The sequence below is a fragment of the Orcinus orca genome, chromosome X (genome assembly GCF_937001465.1).
Source record: "Orcinus orca chromosome X, mOrcOrc1.1, whole genome shotgun sequence".
NCBI lineage: Eukaryota > Metazoa > Chordata > Mammalia > Artiodactyla > Delphinidae > Orcinus > Orcinus orca.
In genome coordinates this window covers 132,119,792-132,138,910 of record NC_064580.1, presented here as the reverse complement: position 1 = coordinate 132,138,910, position 19,119 = coordinate 132,119,792, and the positions used below count along the sequence as shown (strand labels likewise).

Sequence of the window (19,119 nt, the reverse complement as noted above, 5' to 3'; positions counted from 1 at the left end):
CTGGAAACCAAAAGAAAGCTGGAGTAACAATTCTCATATTAGACAAAATAGACTTTAAAATAAAGACTATTAGAAGAGACAAAGAAGGACACTACATAATGATCAAGGGATTGATCCAAGAAGAAGATATAACAATTGTAAATATTTATGCACCCAACATAGGATCACCTCAATACATAAGGCAAGTACTAACAGCCATAACAGGAGAAATCGGCAGTAACACATTCATAGTAGGCGACTTTAACACCCCACTTTCACCAATGGACAGATCATCCAAAATGAAAATAAATAAGGAAACATAAGCTTCAAATGATACATTAAACAAGATGGACTTAATTGATATATATAGGACATTCCATCCAAAAACAACAGAATACACATTTTTCTCAAGTGCCCATGGAGTATTTTCCAGGATAGATCATATCTTGGGTCACAAATCAAGCCTTGGTAACTTTAAGAAAATTGAAATTGTATCAAGTATCTTTTCTGACCACAACGCTATGAGACTAGATATCAATTACAGGAAAAGATCTGTAAAAAATACAAACACATGGAGACTAAACAATACACTACTTAATAACGAAGTGATTACTGAAGAAATCAAAGAGGAAATTTAAAAAATACCTAGAAACAAAAGACAATGGAGACACGACGACCCAAAACCTATGGGATGCAGCAAAGGCAGTTCTAAGAGGGAAGTTTATAGCAATACAATCCTACCTTAAGAAACAGGAAACATCTCGAATAAACAACCTAACCTTGCACCTAAAGCAATTAGAGAAAGAAGAACAAAAACCCCCAAAGTTAGCAGAAGGAAAGAAATCATAAAAATCAGATCAGAAATAAATGAAAAAGAAATGAAGGAAATGATAGCAAAGATCAGTGAAACTAAAAGCTGGTTCTTTGAGAAGATAAACAAAATTGATAAACCATTAGCCAGACTCATCAAGAAAAAAAGGGAGAAGAATCAAAACAATAGAATTAGAAATGAAAAAGGAGAAGAAACAACTGACACTGCAGAAATACAAAAGATCATGGGAGATTACTACAAGCAACTCTATGCCAATGAAATGGACAACCTGGAAGAAATGGACAAATTCTTAGAAATGCACAGCCTGCCAAGACTGAATCACGAAGAAATAGAAAATATGAACAGACCAATCACACGCACTGAAATTGAAACTGTGATTAAAAATCTTCAAACAAACAAAAGCCCAGGACTAGATGGCTTCACAGGCAAATTCTATCAAACAATTAGAGAAGAGCTAACACCCATCCTTCTCAAACTCTTCCAAAATATACAGAAGGAGGAACACTCCCAAACTCATTCTACAAGGCCACCATCACCCTGACACCAAAACGAGACAAAGATGTCACAAAGAAAGAAAACTATAGGCCAATATCACTGATGGACATAGATGCAAAAATCCTCAACAAAATACTAGTAAACAGAATCCAACAGCACATTAAAAGGATTATACACCATGATCAAGTGGGGTTTATTCCAGGAATGCAAGGATTCTTCAATATATGCAAATCAATCAACGTGATACACCATATTAACAAATTGAAGGAGAAAAACCATACGATCATCTCAACAGATGCAGAGAAAGCTTTTGACAAAATTCAACCCCCATTTATGATAAAATCCCTGCAGAAAGTAGGCATAAAGGGAACTTTCCTCAACATAATAAAGGTCATATATGACAAACCCACAGCCACATCATCCTCAATGGTGAAAAACTGAAAGCATTTTCACTAAGATCAGAAACAAGACAAGGTTGCCCACTCTCACCATTCTTATTCAACATAGCTTTGGAAGTTTTAGCCACAGCAATCAGAGAAGAAAAAAATAAAAGGAATCCAAATCGGAAAAGAAGTAAAGCTGTCACTGTTTGCAGATGACATGGTATTATACTTAGAGAATCCTAAAGATGCTACCAGAAAACTACTAGAGCTAATCAATGAATTTGGTAAAGTAGCAGGATACAAAATTAAGGCACAGAAATCTCTGGCATTCCTATACACTAGTGATGAAAAATCTGAAAGTGAAATTGAGAAAACACACCCATTTACCACTGCAACAAAAAGAATAAAATATCTAGGAATAAACCTACGTAAGGAGACAAAAGACCTGTATGCAGAAAATTATAAGACACTGATGAAAGAAATTAAATATGATACAAATAGGTGGAGAGATATACCATGTTCTTGGATTGGAAGAATCAACATTGTGAAAATGACTATATTACCCAGAGCAATCTACCGATTCAATACAATCCCTATCAAACTACCAATGGCATTTTTCACAGAACTAGAACAAAAAATTTCACAATTTGTATGGAAACACAAAAGACCCCGAATAGCCAAAGCAATCTTGAGAATGAAAAACGAAGCTGGAGGAATCAGCCTCCCTGACTTCAGACTATACTACAAAGCTACAGTAATCAAGAGAGTATGGTACTGGCACAAAAACAGAAAGATAGATCAATGGAACAGGATAAAAAGCCCAGAGATAAACCGATGCACATATGGTCACCTTATCTTTCATAAAGGAGGCAGGAATTTACAGTGGAGAGAGGACAGCCTCTTCAATAAGTGATGCTGGGAAAACTGGACAGGTACATATAAAAGTATGAGATTACAACACTCCCTAACACCATACACAAAAATAAGCTCAAAACGGATTAAAGACCTAAATGTAAGGCCAGAAACTATCAAATTCTTAGAGGAAAACAGGCAGAACACTCTATGACATAAATCACAGCAAGATCCTTTTTGACCCACCTCCTAGAGAAATGGAAATAAAAACAAAAATAAGCAAATGGGACCTAATGAAACTAGAAAGCTTTTGCACAGCAAAGGATACCATAAACAGGACAAAAAGACAACCCTCAGAATTGGACAAAATATTTGCAAATGAAGCAAGTGACAAAGGATTAATCTCCAAAATTTATAAGCAGCTCATGCAGCTCAATAACAAAAAAACAAACAAACCAACCAAAAATGGACAGAAGACCTAAATAGACATTTCTCCAAAGAAGATATACAAACTGCCAACAAACACATGAAAGAATGCTCAACATCATTAATCATGCGAGAAATGCAAATCAAAACTACAATGAGATATCATCTCACACCAGTCAGAATGGCCATCATCAAAAAATCTAGAAACAATAAATGCTGGAGAGGGTGTGGAGAAAAGGGAACCCTCTTGCAGTGCTGGTGGGAATGTGAATTGGTACAGCCACTATGGAGAAGAGTATGGAGATTCCTTAAAAAACTACAAATAGAACTACCATATGACCCAGCAATGCAACTACTGGGCATATACCCTGAGAAAACCATAATTCAAAAAGAGTCATGTACCAAAATGTCCATTGCAGCTCTATTTACAATAGCCCGAAGATGGAAACAACCTAAGTGCCCATCATCGGATGAATGGATAAAGAAGATGTGGCACATATATACAATGAATATTACTCAGCCATAAAACTAAATGAAATCAAGTTATTTGTAGTGAGGTGGATGGACATAGAGTCTGTCATACAGAGTGAAGTAAGTCAGAAAGAGAAAGACAAATACTGTATGCTAACACATATATATGGAATCTACGAAAAAAATATGTTATGAAGAACCTAGGGGTAAGACGGGAATAAAGACACAGACCTACTAGAGAATGGACTTGAGGATATGGGGAGGGGGAAGGGTAAGCTGTGACAAAGTGAGAGAGTGGCATGGACATATATACACTACCAAACGGAAAATAGATAGCTAGTGGGAAGCAGCCGCATAGCACAGTGAGATCAGCTCGGTGCTTTGTGACCACCTAGAGGGGTGGGATAGGAAGGGTGGGCGGGAGGGAGATGCAAGAGGGAAGAGATATGGGAACATATGTATATGTATAACTGATTCACTTTGTTACAAAGCAGAAACTAACACACCATTGTAAAGCAATTATACGCCAATAAAGATGTAAAAAAAAAAAGACCCAACGCAGCCAAAATTAAATAAATAAATAAATAAATTTATATTTTTTAAAAAAGATACATGCACCTCAATGTTCATTGCAGCACTATTTACAATAGCCAAGACTTGGAAGCAACCTAAATGTCCAACACCAGAGGCAGGAATAAAGAAGATGTGGTACATATATATATAGTGGAATATTACTCAGCCATTAAAAATAATGAAATAATGCCATTTGCAGCAACATGGATGGACTTAGAACTTATCATACTAAGTGAAGTCTGACAGAGAAAGAGAAATATCATATGATATCACTTATATGTGGAATCTTAAAAAAACATGATACAAATGAACTTATTTACAAAACAGAAACAGACTCACAGACATAGAAAACAAACTTATGATTACCAAAGGAGAAATGTGGCAGTGAGGGATAAATTAGGAGTTTGAGATTGACATGTACACACTTCTATATGTAAAATAGATAATCAACAAGGGCCTACTGTATAGCACAGGGAACTCTACTCAGTATTCTGTAAAAGCTATATGGGAAAATAATCTGAAAAAGAATGGATATATACATAACTGAATCACTTTTATGTACACCTAAAACTAATACAACATTGTAAATCAACTATATTCCAATATAAAAGAAAATTTAAATTAAAAAAAGACAGTGAAAAGACTACTCACAGAATGGGAGAATATTTTTGCAAATCATATACCTTCTAAGGTCTTGTATCCAGAATGTGTAAAGTATTCTTACAACTCAATAATAAAATGACAAATAACCCAATTTCAAAATGGACAAAGGATGTGAATAGAAATTTCTCAAAAGAAGATATACAAATGGCCAATAAGCACATAAAATATTTCAAAATCATTAGTCCGTAGGGACCTGTAAACCCAAACCACAATATGATACCACTTAACACTAGGATGGTTATAATTAAAGACAAACAAACAAACAACAATTTAAAAAAAAACCCAGGCGTTGGCACAGATGCAGACAAATTGGAACCCTCATACACTGCTAGTGAGAATATAAAATGTTGCAGCTGTTGTGGAAAACAGTCTGGCAGTTACTCAAATGGTTAAACGGTGTTACCATATGACCCTGCCACTCTACTATTAGATAAATGAGAACATAATTCCACACAAAAACTTGTACACACATGTCCATAGCAGCATTATTCACAAAAGCCAAAAAGGGGAAACAATAAAATTGTCCATCAACTGATAAATGGATAAACAAAATGTAGTGTATTCATGCAATAGACTATTATTCAGTCATATAAAGAAATGAAGTGTTGACACATGCTACAACATGAATCGAACTTGAAAATATTAGGCTGAGTGAGAGAATCCAGTCACGAGGAACACACGTTGCATGATTCAATTTACATGAAATGTTCAGAACAGGCAAATCTATATAGATAGAAAGTAAATTAGTGGCTGCCAGTGGCAGGGGCAGTGGAAGATCATGGCTAAGGCGTGCAGGGTTTCTTTGGAATGTGATGAAAATGTTCTAAACTTGATTGTGATGACGAATACACAATTCTGTGAATATAGTAAAAGTGACTGAATTGTACACTTTAAATGTGTGAATTGTATGGTATGTGAATTATATCTCAATAAATCTATTTAAAAACATGCCCATAAATAATCCGCAAAATTAAGACTCTGGGAAACTACAGATAAACACTCCTTCAACAAACAAATGGCAAGAAAAAGTAAAACAGAGAGATAAAGTAGAAATCTATATTCAAAGAGATTTAAAAAATAAACTTACCAGTTTCAATTTCTGGACCTTACTGGGGTCTGAGTCAAACAAACTGAAAAAGAGAAAACATTTACCACATGTATGAGACAGTTGGAAATTAGGATACCAACTGAATATTTGATGATATTAAGGAAATACTGTTTGGTGTGATAAAGGTATTATGGTTCTGTCAAATTTTAAAAAGTCCTTTCATAACTACAAAGTGAAAGATTTACTAATGAAATGATAAAATATAAGGGACTTGCTTCAAAACAATCTAGATGAAACACAACTTGCCATGAATTGACTAGTTGAGGCTGGGTGATATGTATATGGGGATCATTATGCCATTCTCTCTACTTTGATATAGATTTGAAATTTTCCATTAATAAAACTTTTTAAAAATAAAAACTTCCTCAAAGCTGGAGGGGGTGCCCCTATACTCTGGAGAGGCTAGCTATCACCCAGCCTGTACTTTGGGGGTGGCCTTTGGCTGCTGAGAGTTTGTAGTAAAAGTATAGGCAGAGTAGGGGCAGTGCAGGGGTCTCTTGTACAGCTCTGCTGCAGAAGTCCCTCTATTAGATGTATAGCTGTTGTGGGGTACGATGGGGTATAGACGAGGAGCACCCTGAATGCCTTGGGAGGCTCTGGAGTCCCAGAGACCCTGAGTCTCTTGCCCAGGAGGTCAGTAATACTGAAGAATTTAGGCACAGCACTACTGGTAGTACCCTGTGAAGCCCAAATAGATCTTTGACCATACTGGAAGGAAGGGACGTTGGCTGATATCATCCTGACTCCCTTAGTGGAGAGGACATCATTTGGGAACTCGGCCTCCAGACTCCCAAAGATACAATTTATGAGAAATAGTTGAACCACAGGGAATGTTTAATTTAAGGAAAAGGAGACTCATGGAAGTGGGGGAGTGGTAGAGTGGGTGCAAATAAGGGTTAGGGTGGACAATGCAAGGGGACCAGGATAAAAACTTAGATGTGTCAGACTCCAGAGCCCAGAGGATTTGCCTCACCAGCAGTAAGACTAGAAAGAAATAGCTAATAAGAGAAAAATTAATATGATGAGGTGACTAAAATATACTTTTTCATTGTTTTATGCATTTCTTGGTGTAAATCCAAAATGGATTTAAAGTCATTTATAATACAGGACATGCATGGAATACGTCTTCTAAAACAATGGTTTAAAACTATTTAGAATCACGTAAAGAGAATAAGTAAACTGACCATAATGATTGTGACAGAGTTTGATCAGAAAATTTAGTTGTTCTTTCATGCTCTCTCTGTGAGCAGCCATAATAGTTGCCAGATTGAGTTTCCAGCATAGAAGTGACTACAGTAATGCAGAAGTAGCAGTGGTATGAATAGTGGTTTCCTCACCACACCAGTTGTGCAGTGAATTCTTGGTTGTTGAACTTGGAAACTTAGCTCTCTACCTGATTCTCCATGCCTTACAACGATTCTGTCAGCTACTAAATATCCTTTCTTCCAACTTAATTTTTATCAATTATAATTTATACACAGTTAAATATACAAATCTTAACTGTACAGGTCAGTGAGTTTTGACAAATGTATACACTGTGTTAACCAACAACCCAATCAAGATATAGAACATTACCATCACTCCAAAGGATTCCCTCATTCCTCTTTTCAGTAAACCCACATTCTCTCTGCCCCAGGCAATCATTATTCTGCTTTCAATCACCATACCTTAGTTCTGTATTTTCTAGAATTCCCTATAAATTGAGTCATAGTATGTATTCTTTTGTGTCTAGCTTCATTAGCTCAGCATAATGTTTCTTTTTGAAATACAAATAGTTGGCATTTAATTGATAGTTTTTTCTCAGTTTTGACAAATGTACCATGGCTTTGTAAGATGTTAACATGAGGGGAAGTTGGGTGGTGGTTATATGGGAAATTTCTGCACTCTGCAATTTTTCTGTAAATGTAAAATTGTTCCAAAATAAGTAGTTTATTTAAAAATAGAAGCAAGGCATAATGTCTTGGAGATTGATCCATGTTTGTCACTTGTAATTTATTTCTTTTTTATGGTGAGTAGTATTCCATTTTATGGATGTACAGTTTGTTTATACATTTGCCTATTGATGGACATTTGGATTATTTACAGTTTGGAGTTATTACAAATAAAGCTGCTATAAACATTTGTGTACAAAATGCTCTATGAATTTGTATTCTCATTTCTCTCAGGTAAATAACTAGAAGTGGGATTACTGAGTCATAGGGAAAGTGTATTTTTAACTTTAGAAGAATCTACTAAATAATTTTCCAAAGCAATTGTGCCAGTTTATTTTGCCATCAACAAGGTAAGAGAATTCAAATTTCTCCACATTCTCACCAACATTTGATGGTATCATTCTTTTAAATTTTATATATTTGTATTGGTGTGAAGTGTTTTGTCTTTGTGATTTTTCCTCTTCATCTAAAGAGTAAATGATATTGAGCATATTTTCTTGTGTTTATTGGTCATTCATGTATCTTCTTTTGTTAAGTACACATTGAAGTCTTTTGTTTATTTCTAATTGGGCTTGTTTGTGCTTTATCTTTCAAAGAGTTCTTTATGTATTCTAGATACCTAACCTTTGTAAGGTATATGTATTGTGACTATTTTCTCTTCCAGTCCATGGTTTACATTTTCATTTTTATAACAATGTCTTTGATTGCAGAAGTTTTTAATGTTGATGAAGTTCAAGTTATCAATTTTCTTTTATGGTTAATGATTTTTCTATTTTCTCTTCCAGTCCATGGTTTACATTTTCATGTTTATAACAATGTCTTTGACTGCAGAAGTTTTTAATGTTGATGAAGTTCAAGTTATCAATTTTCTTTTATGGTTAATGATTTTTCTATTTTCTCTTCCAGTCCATGGTTTACATTTTCATTTTTATAACAATGTCATTGATTACAGAAGTTTTTAATGTTGATGAAGTTCAACTTATCAATTTTCTTTTATAGTTAATGATTTTTTCTGTTTTCTATCATCCTAAACCAAGATCATGAAGATATTGTCCCATGTTTTCTTCTTTCAGCTTCATAGTTTTAGCATTTATGTTTATGTCTATGATTCATCCTAAATTAAATTTTGTGTGTGGTATGAGGTAAAGTTTGAGCTTCATTTTCTTCAATATTCAATGGTTTATGAGACTTCCTTTCCTATTTAATGGCATTGGTGACTTTAGATAAAAGTAACTGAAGTAATCAAGGCAGTGTGGTATTGGCAGAAGGACAGACACCTAGATAAATGGAACTGAATTAAAAAGTCAAAAATAGGGCTTCCCTGGTGGTGCAATGGTTGAGAATCTGCCTGCCAATGCAGGGGACATGGGTTCAAGCCCTGGTCTTGGAAGATCCCATATGCCACGGAGCAACTAAGCCCATGCACCACAACTACTGAGCCTGCACTCTAGAGCCCATGAGCCACAACTACTGAGCCCACATGCCTAGAGCCCACACACCACAACAAGAGAAGCCACCACAATGAGAAGCTCATGTACCACAACAAAAGAGTAGCCCCTGCTCGCTGCAACTAGACAAAGCCTGTGCACAGCAACAAAGACCCAATGCAGCCAAAAATAAATAAATAAATTTATTTATTTTTAAAAAAGTCAAAAATAGACCCACGCAAATAAATATATCCAAATAATTTTTGACAAAGGTGCAAAATCAATTCAATGGAGTAAGGATAACCTTTCAAACAATTGTCCTGGAGCAACTGGACACCCAGAGGCAAAAGTATAAACCTCAACCTAAGTCTCACACTTTACAAAGGATCACTCAAAATGGATTGTGGACTTAAATACAGAACACAAAACTATAAAACTTTTAGAAAAAACTGAGAAAGTTATTTGGGATATAGGTTTGGGCAAAGAGTCCTTAGACTCAACACCTAAAGCATAGGCAATAAAAGAAACATTGATAAATTGGACCTGATCAAAATTCAGAACTTTTACTGTATGGAATACTTAGGAGGATGAAAGAAAAGAGAAGCAACAGAGAAAGAGAAAAAACCACATATCCAACAAAGGATTAGTATCTTAAATACATAAAGAGCTCTCAAAACTCAACCATAAGAAATAATCCAAGCAAAAACTGGGCAAAATAATACATGAAGACACATTTCACTGAAGATGATATACAGGTAGCTGATAAGCATATGAAAATTTGTTCAACATCATTAATCAGCAGGGAATGCAAATTAAAACCACAATGAAATATTACTATAGACCTATCAGAACAGCTGAAATAAAAAATATTGACAACACAAAATGTTGGAAAGGGTGCACAGAAACTGGATCTCTCATACATTGCTGGTGGGAATGTAAAATGGCATAGCCACTCTGGAAAACTGTTTGGTAGTTTCTTAAAATATTAAACATGTAACTAGCATATAATCCAGTAATTGTATTCATAGGCATTTAGTCCAGAAAAGTTAAAACTTGTGTGCACACAGACACCTGTACATGGATGTTCATAGCAGCTTTATTCACAAAAATACTGGAAACAGCCCAAATGTTCTTTGATGGGTGAATGACTGAACAAACCAAAAATAAAATAAATAAGTAATGATATATGTGTAGGTCTATTACTGGATTCTAATTTTTTCCACTGATTTATTTGTCATTTCTTACTCCAGTATCACACTGTTTTGATAAGTGTAGCTTTACAGTAAGTCTTGGAACCAAGAACAATAAGTTCTATGACCTTTTCACTCTTTTTAAAGATTTGCTGGGCTTCCCTGGTGGCGCAGTGGTTGAGAGTCCGCCTGTCAATGCAGGGGACACGGGTTCGTGCCCCAATCCGGGAGGATCCCACGTGCCGCGGAGCGGCTGGGCCCGTGAGCCATGGCCGCTGAGCCTGCGCGTCCGGAGCCTGTGCTCCGCAACGGGAGAGGCCACAGCAGTGAGAGGCCCACGTACAGCAAAAAAAAAAAAAAAAAGATTTGCTGAGAGCCCCGAGACATATGTTCGCTCATTCCAACATCTGCACAGCTTTGCCTCCTGAGCTCAGTGAGACTGCCAAACTCAGCTGGGAATCCCAGCTCTCCGTGTTGGGGTCAGGAAATTGTCAACAGGCAAAGAGCTCACGTGATTCTGAGGGCTTACATTGTGAGTTTCTTTTCTGTGGATCACAGTCACTGTGCTGAGTATTGTACAATAACTGTAAACAGCTTCCTTACATATCTTATGCAGTTTAACAATTTTTTGTAACAGCAGGAGTGCTAGGCTAGTGCCATTCACAGTATAGGTTTATTAAACGTTTTTCCTGCTTAAATCATCCAGACTCAGCTTTTTTTGCATGCAACTAAGAGCTGTGACTGATGCAAGCCACCACTTTATGCTACGCTCTACATAGGTGCTTAGCATTCATTACGTGATTTAATCTTCATTTAGAGGAATCCTTCCTTATAGAAAGCAAAGCAATGGGCAAGAGGCATTTCTAACGGTGGTATGAGGGGTAAAGGGAGAGAGGTTTCAGTGAGAGAAGCTTTCTAGATGGAGGAAGCATGTATAAATGCACAGGAGACTGAGCATGATATGAAATAAAGTATGACACCTTTGGCATTTTCAAAGGATTAATTCTTAGACTTTCATAAATTCTCCTAATCCAATAAAAGCATTATAATGTAGAATTTCCTCCATAAAATGCAGTAAAATGCAATGGTTTATACAGTATACAACCTATAGGATGGTCTTCAGTGCCCCTCCCATCCCTATTAAGATGGGCACCTCTGGGATAACCAGCCATCCTCGTTTTAGCGAAGTCTCACATCCCAGGGAATCTCTCAGTCCTAGCCAAACTGGGATGATTGCTCACTCTTGAAAACTGTCCTTTAATATAATGTGACATCACTCACTCAGCTACAGTTGATGATTGGTTCTGCATAGGCACCAGACTTAAACTTGGCTGATGAATATCCCTCCCTCAGATTTATGGATGTGGGACCACAGTGTCTGTGGCAGCCCTGGAGGTGCCTTGCAGATTTTCTTTCAAGAAGAAACCTACTGTGAGGAATGTAGTCACCCAACAGCCTCCAACTGTAACACTATTAGGATATTTTTGCATCATTTGATCCAAGGCCATTCCCACCCCAGCATCTCCAGCCATTTTCTGAGCACAGGAGTGATACTAGGGCCATTTCTGTCCAATGCGGGATTCATCTAATTAGCAACCTTTGCTCTGGATTCCCCAGCTGGACTGGCTGTTACTTCCGTAGAGTTGCACTGCAATCTCAGGCACTTCCTACCCATTCCTCCTTCATTTCCTGTCCTTTAACAAGCGCCAGACCTGTGTTGTGGCCTCAAGTCTCCCCCTGCCCACTCCTGCTCTTCCTCTTTATCCTCCTAATCATTACCCACAATAAATCTCTAGATGCCAACTTGCTTTGCAGATGATCCAACCTGGCATAGTGTTCTCCAGTGGTTGAAGCCGTAAGATGAAAATTTAGGAAGGTGTCAGTAACCATATTTCCTGTTGCATGGACCTAAGAAACAAAAGATTTGGAGGGAGGGGGAGAGAGGGAGAGAAAGGGAGAGAAAGAGAGAGGAAGAGAGAGGGAGAGAGCTCACAAATAAATGTATGAGGAAGAATAGAGATTAAAGAATGATAGAGTCTTGATGGCATTTGAATCCTTGTTTTTGACCATTCTTGAGGCTTAACTGTACCTTGTTCTTTCCAAGTTCTGATTGCTCCACTCCTAGGATTTTGTGAGACACCCCATTACCTTTCCATAAATTTCTCTTTCACTTAAGTTAGTTTCAGGAAGGTTTTTGTCAATTTAAACTAATGAAATGCCTCTTCAGTGTAAACATTGTACAGGCTACTAAATTTGTGCTGAATCATATTTCTGTTGAGAGTCAGAAATGTCCATATCCTGTTTATATCCTCATATACAAAATTAGTACACTTTTCAGGTTTTACCAAATTTTTATCCATCAGTAGATGAGGGAAATTTTGCATGGGCTAGACGATTTCTTCTGAAAAGTTTTAGCACTTATTTGTTTCTGTATAGAGTGCATAGTAGAATTGTTGTCATAGACCAAAGCGTCAGCCAAATTCAACATTGCACTGTGTACAGAATATTTATTTTCTGGCTAAAGTCACTTTTAGTTACATAATAAAAGTTACTTTTATTATGAATGTTCATTTTCTTTCTTTTCTTTATTTTTTAACCTTTCAAAGATCACTAGTAGTTGGTTCTTTTAAAGACCATTTTGACGAATAAAAATTCAAAATTACAATACACACTTTGAATCACTTTTCAACAACTCTTAAGGTTACGAACAGGATTAGAAAGCATGAAAGTTTCACTAAGATGCTGATAAAACCAAGATGTAGATGTTGGCCAGAGACGGTGGCTCCCACATATCTTTCTTATACAATGGCCCATGCAAGAGATGGTGGTAATTTAGTCTAGAGCAGGGATTGTCAAATTAGAGCCCACAGGCCTAATTCTGCCTCCTGTCTGTTTCCGTAAATAAAGTTTAATTAGAACATATCCACACTCATCATCTAAATATTGTCTGTGACTACTTTTGCTCAATGAACATGGATTTGAATAGTGGCAGACAGACTGCATGTGCCCCACGAAGCCTAAAATATTTACTGCCTGACCTTTTTCTAAAAACAATTGCCAACACTTGGCCTTAAGTATTAGCAGTACAAGTGGAGACAAATAAATGAGCAGATTATATTTTTGGAATCAGAGCAGGAACAAGCCTGGTGACTTCAGTAACATAAAGGAAGGTAGGCCAGAGTGGCTAAAACATAAAAGGACCCAGATAATATCATTGGTTTTTTTCTTGTCTTATTTTGTAGCACATTTGTACCTATTGCTTTTTACTCAGACATTAACTCATTCATTCAACAAATGTTCTTTAAGTTCCCACTCTGTCCTAGACACTATGTTAGCTTCTTCACACAAACACACACAAATCATAATAAGGGAAACCAACAAGTAAGCAATTATAACAGACAGGGAATGATTTAATTGATGCAAAGAGGAGGAAATAAACTTTTGTTTCACTACCTATTCAATATTTTTCTGATATGCCATATCACCTTCCCCAAACTGTACCTGAACCACACCTTCCCTGGTTGGTCATGCCTCCCCTCCAGTCACTAAAATGCATCACCATCATAGCACCTAATACTCATAGAGCATTTACTGTGTGTCAGATATGGCCAGGTACTTTACACATATTGTCTCATTTCATCACCACAAACCTGTAATATAGATACTATTATTATGCTCATTTGTGAATTAGGAAATTGAGGGTTAAAGAATTGAAGTCCTTTGCCCAAGAGTTCATATGTGCTCCAGAAAAGAGCACTCATGTCAACTATTTTCTACTTCCTGTGCTCTGGCTTGCTGCTGATGCCTGATGTTAAGATCATTGCTGCTTAATGGTATCACCTACCAAAGGCACCACCACCACTGCCAATACCAACCAACGTCTGTGCCAAAGTCTTAAGTCTAGAGCATTAATATTTGGGTCCAGGATATTGTTTCTTGAAGCTCTTAGTATTGTTTCTGATAGATGCCAAATATCTGAGAACAATGAACATATTCTGTGAAAGAATTCTTTGTAGTTTTTACTTGTATTTTTTATTACAGTTCTTGCCCTCCAATCTGGAGCCAGATTACCTAGGTTTGAATCTCAGCCCTGACACTTAACTACTGTGTGATCCTGGTGAAATTGCTTAACTTCTCTGTGCCCCAGTTTCCTTATCCTTAAATCAGGGATAACAGTAATATTTATCTTAAGTGTTTGTTATAAAACACTTAGCTCAGCATTTGGCATATAGCACAAATTTAATAAATGTTGGTTACTATTATTAAGGCAACTGGCTTCTTTTTCTGACTCTTAAACAGGCTTTATCTATCAACCTCTTGCCTCTTTCTGAGTACTTTCTGTCTGTTGATTTCACCTTACCTTTATTGACCTTATCACTCTAATTGCTACTGTCATGTTCTTTCCTACTACAGAACCTTTGACCATACCGGTAGGGTATGGTCATACCATACCCTCCATCTGGGATGTTCCTTTTCCTGTTGCTTGGCCAATTCCTCTTTGTTCTTAAACTCAATAAGGGCATGAACTCTATCTGTTCCGTTTTGTTTTGCTTTGTTTTTTTTTTACCATTTTACACCCAGTGCTTAATACTGCACCTGGGGTTCGGTAGACACTCATTAATGTTTGCTGCCTGAATGAGTACCAGTCTGAGTCTATCATCTCACTTTATTCAGTTATTCCTCTGTATATTAATTCACATCCTAGCTATAGCCTTTTTTCTTTCTACTCACTGGTTTACACAATTCTAAACAAATATTCACTAAACACAATATTTGTTAGGTCTGGGCTAGGGACTTGGAATATAAATTTGAAAAATATGAATTTTCTGCTCTCAAGAAGGTACGTGCTCATTGGGGGACACAGGCATGCAAAGAGAGAAATTATAATCCAAAACGATAAGTGGTATACTTGAGGCCTGTGCTGGATACATTTGTCATATTGGACCCACGAAAAAGGATCAATTTTCCAAATAGACAAATAGGGGTAAAGCGTCTGGCAGCAAGAATTCCAGGGTAAAAGTACGAAGGGTTTTTTTTTCTTTTGTTGATGCTGACTTCTACAAATCTTTCCTTTATTATTACCCGTTTGAGTAACAATTTGAATCTCCAATAACTACAATACTGCTCACTTTCCCATTTTCAATGTCTATACATTACATTTGTTATGTGTTGTTGCTCTCAATTTTTTCCCTTTGCCCTGAATTTCCATTGCACATACTATTTCAGTGAATTTTTTGTCCTTCTTTGTAATATGTACTGTTCTTCAATTTTTACGTGCATAAGATATGAATTCTTAACGGCTCGTTCCATTCTAGCGCTCAATGTACTTAACACTGTACCTGGACCTTGGATTCAAGGCGCTCAAGTAAATTGGTGGGAGTCCAGCAGTGGAGTGGTATGCGATTTAAGTTCAAGAAAGTGGTGGAGGGATATTGGAAGAATTTAAGCTCCAGCGACCCTCGATAAACCACCATAAACAGGAGCGTACTGGGAGGAGTCCTGAAACGGCAAGCAAGGCGACCTAGGTTTTACACGCATACTTTTATAGGTCTATCTATCCTCCTGTCTGCGCCTGTGGTTCCAAATCTGCTAAATGAAGGCAATCAACCAGCGCGGCCCAGCTCAGCCCTGTTGCATCAGCGGCTCTAGCACGCTCCGCAGCCCGCTTGGTCCCAGGCGCGCGAGGCCCCCACCCTGCATGGCCGGAAGGAGCGGGGCGGGGCCTCCAGGCTAGGCGCTGGGTCCGAGCGCGCTGGGGGAGGGGAGCGCGGAGCCGACAGTTTCAGGGCAAAAGGCGGGCGCAGGGCTGCCTTCCGAGGTTCTCTTTGCTTGCAGTTCCTCCCGCTTTGCTGATTTGGGAGTCGCGACCTCCGGCACAGGTGGGTTCCGCCCTGTGGATCGGCGAAGGGGTGTTCTGGGTGGGTGCGATGAGTAGGTTTGCCCAGCCGCTGGCTTTCAGGCCTGGCGCAGTGAGAGGCGGCTGCTCGGCCTCGGGGCGTTGGTACTCACCTTTATTTACCCTGGCAGAGGAGAAGGCCACTTGTGCCTTGCCGCAGGGCTCTCGTCACGGTTTGTGCCAGCTGCGCGAAACACAGCCCGCCCGGAGATCAGCGCGGGGTCAGCTGGGCCTAGTGCTTGGGAAGAGCTGGAAGAGCTGGAGCAACCTTGCGCTGGGACTGACGCCCAGAGTACATTGTCTCAAACTCGATCGGACTTCCCCGTCCTGGGCCTGTCATTGACTGTGTTTAGCTTTCGGCGAGTCCCTACCCTCTCCCTGCTTCGCTTTGCTGGGCAGTGCAGTGGAAGGTGGAACTCGGCTGTCTGCAAGAGCTTGCAGCACTGACTTTCTTTCTTGGTAATGTTTTCTGCCCAGATCTTACCCTTTCTCTGCCCCTCCTGAGCAGGAAACCTAGCAAGAGTCAGGAGTAGCGGGGCAGGGCATTGGGGAAGCTAGGCAAGGCAGCTCTTTCTCTGTTCTGAAAACAACTCTGAAAAGCCTATTTAGGCTTACTTACTTTACTGACTGCCCTGAAAACTGGAAACAACATTCATTCAATGCCTTGGTTGAATGTTAACTCAAGAATGCTCTTCTGAATGCCTTACCGTTAAAGATTTTAACCAGGGGAGAGATGATTGTCCAAAACCTTATGGGTTGAATGAGCATAGTACACTGCCTGACGAAAGTCTAATCATAAATGACTTGGTGACTTAACTATATACTCAAGCACTGAAAGACAAACTTGAGCTCCCATGTGTGGGAGTACTTCCATATTCCCTTCCCATACAGCAGTCTTTTAGGGTTGCCTCTTAGCTTGGTATTGCACTTTCAGGAAACACTGTAGTAAAAATTACACTTTATTTTACATTAACTTAACTATAAAGGCAAAGAATTAGAAACACTATGGAAGGACATTGTGCTGTCATTCTGATTCTTCCTCATTAAGGAACTGGTGATAATGATAACGGCAACCATATATTATGCAAAACGCTGTAATCTTCACAACCGTGAGAGGTAAATGTGCTTATGTATAACGATACTTAAAGAGGTTATACTTTATCTCATAACCAGTATGATGAAGGGAATTTTCAATTTGTCGGTTGAGTCTGGGGGCGTCTTTTGCGTGTCCCACCTCATCCTCTGTTTCTGGGAAGGGTGGACTGGGAGGGATCACTTCCTGGTTTTGGTATCTATATCAGGAATCACAAGCGGTTCTGTATCTCTGCTTGTCAACCCTGGGAACAGCAGTAAAATATCCAAATTGATCACTCACTGTCTGCAGTGTTTCTGGCAGCTGTGTTTTCTGCCTGCCAGGATGGGGGGTGAGTGGAGCGGTGGGCCCTGGATTAATAAACCCCCTCGGATGGGAAACGTCTCTTTCTGCTTGGAGCCAAAGTGAACATAGACTCACCAGTTGGGCACCATTGTGACCCTCTTTCGACAACACCAAACGTCCCTCATGCTTATATGGGCTGTACATGTACCTGCCATTGCCCACGTGTAAAGAATTTACAGGGTGAGAGGCTTTGGGCAAAACCTGGTCTCTGCCGCAGCTGCAGGGTTTAGGCAAGTAGTGGCCACCGGTATGAATGTGAGTGTTCTTCAAGGTGTGGGACCTGTTGATTTCCCAAGTGGTCAATAGAGTGAGAGGGGAATTCTGATAGACATCTGCTGAGCTGACCCTGTGGGTGAGTATAGGACTGGCTGTTTGGCAGGACCTGGTGGATGCGTTGGCCATATTTTTACTCTGTTCATTCATTCTTTCACTCCAAAGACAATCAATGAATGCTTACTCTGTGCCAGGATGCTGATCCACTCACTGAGATTAGCAGCACAGGAGGACAGTAAGTTTGAGAGGACAACAGGGATTCAACTTGAAGCATGTTAAGTGTGAGGCATCCTCACTCTTCCCCATTCCCAATATCTAATCAGTACAAAACCTTGTCACTTCTGCATCCTGAATATTTTTTTAAACCCATCCACTTCTCTTTGCCCCCACTGCTACTCAGAATTTCAACCCAGCAACATTCTTTTTCTGTTAATTTTTAAAATTTTTATTGTAGAAGACCCAAATCCCTGCTTGACCCTCAGCCCTCATGGGAAAACCACCATAACCACGGCAACAACGACAACATCAACAACATACAACAGCCCAATGAGCTCTGTATGACCCCTAATAAGTTGTGTCAACTGACACAAACTTTATTTTCTCTACTTCCCAAAGTGTTTTTAAAATTTTGTATCGAGATATAATTTACACACCATAAATTTGACTCATTTTACGTGTACATTCAGGGATTTTTAGTAAATTTATCGAGTGGTGCAACCATCACTATAATCCAATATTATATATTTCCATCACCTCAATGGCACCTCTCTCTTGCCCATGCGCACTTAGTCCCCATTACCACCCCAGCCCCTGGGAACCACTAATCTGCTGCTTGTCTCTATGGATTTGCCTATTCTGGACATTTCGTATAAGTGGAATCACGCAGTATGCAGTCTTTTGTGACTTGCTTCTTTTACTTAGTGTGACGTTTTCAAGTTTCATCCATGTTGTAGTGTGAATCAGTACTTCATTACTTTTGATGGCCGAATAATGGTATATACTATATGTATATACCACCTTTTGTTTAGGGACATGTGGGTTATTTCCACCTTTTGGCTATTGTGAATAAGGCTGGTATTTGGCTATTGTGAATAAGGCTGGTGTGGACATTTACGCACAAGATTTTGGATGCACATATGTTTTCGATTCTCTTGGGTAGGTACCTAGGAGTGGAAGTGCTGG

The 19,119-nt window shown here is 38.6% G+C and overlaps 1 protein-coding gene across 4 annotated transcripts in view; it reads left to right on the top strand.

Moving 5' to 3' along the window:
- Positions 1-16,057: 16,057 nt before the first annotated feature.
- TMLHE (trimethyllysine hydroxylase, epsilon) overlaps positions 16,058-19,119 on the top strand; it is a 68,372-nt gene continuing 65,310 nt past the window's right edge. For 3 of the 4 annotated variants that reach the window (XM_033416845.2, XM_004285937.4, XM_033416844.2), the window contains exon 1: positions 16,078-16,209. The gene's annotated coding sequence lies outside the window, so the exon portion shown is untranslated. Of the gene's footprint in view, positions 16,210-19,119 lie in introns of all 4 variants that reach the window. The other variant, XM_033416842.2, reaches the window with a different exon arrangement.